We start from the raw sequence: 1,174 nt of genomic DNA on the forward strand, positions 1-1,174 counted from the left end.
CCTCCCTCTTCTCCTCTGAGCAGATGTGGCACTCCTGGGTATCCTGCCCTCCCCCCCCCCCCACTTAGAGTGGCACTTCCTCTCCCACTGAGGCCAGACAAGGTAGCCCAGCTAGAAGAACACATCCCACAGACAGGCAACAGCTTTTGAAATAGCCCCAGCTCCAGATGTTCAGGATCCACATGAAGACAAAGCTTCACATCTGCTACATATGAGCAGGGAGGCCTAGATCCAGCCCGTATATCTTCTTTGTTTGGTGGTTCAGACGCTGAGAGCCCCACAGGTCAGGTTAGTTGATTCTGTTGTTCCTGTGGAGTTCCTATGCCCTTCAGGTCCCGTCATCCTTCTACCTGTTCTTCCATGAGTCCCTAAGCTCCATCCATTGTTTGGCTGTGGGTGTCTGCATCTGTCTGGGTCAGCTGCTGGGTGGAGTCTCTCAGAGGACAACTTGCTCCTGGCTGCAAGCATAATAGAGTATCACTAGTAGCATTAGGGAATGGTGCTTGCCCATGGAATGGATCTCAAACTGGGGTGGTTATTGGGTGGCCATACCCTCAGTCTTGGGCAAGAGCCTTTTAAGAAAGTACATGTGCGGTAAGACTCTTTCGGTCCCATGTCAGTGGGGCTCGTTCTACTACTTTCCATCTGTTCTCCACTCCACTTCCAGAGAAATTCCTATTTCTCAAACATCCTTGCCAGCTACTTTCCATTTTGATCAAAACGTGGGATGAAATCACAAGACTTCTGCCTTCTCTGGCACCTCGTGTGGCGATGGCTCAACAGTGGTGGCTGCGAATATGGCTTCCTGGGCTCCTGTTCACTCGGTTCCATTTCTCCAGGCAGTTTGTGGTAGTTGTGGCTCCTGGCAGTTCTGCCTCTTTTGTTCCAGCCCCTGCTGAACAGAAAGGAATGAAATTCAGGGACAAAACACGAAAGACGACTTTAGGGATGTAGAAAGAGCAAGTGGGAAGCTCGGGGGGATCTATCGGTAACTTGAGCACTGCACAGCACAAAGACCTCAGAGTTCGGATCTCCCGTGCCCATGTGAAAAGCTGTGAGTAGTTGATTGCTGAAATCCCAAGGCTAGGGAGACAGGCTAGCCAGGTTCTCAGTGAATGAACTCCAGGTTCGGTGAGAGATCGTTTTCGTTCTTTCTTTGGTTGTTTTTTTTTTA

This window comes from Rattus norvegicus, chromosome 2, assembly GCF_021556685.1.
Source record: "Rattus norvegicus strain SHRSP/BbbUtx chromosome 2, alternate assembly SHRSP_T2T, whole genome shotgun sequence".
NCBI classification, from domain to species: domain Eukaryota; kingdom Metazoa; phylum Chordata; class Mammalia; order Rodentia; family Muridae; genus Rattus; species Rattus norvegicus.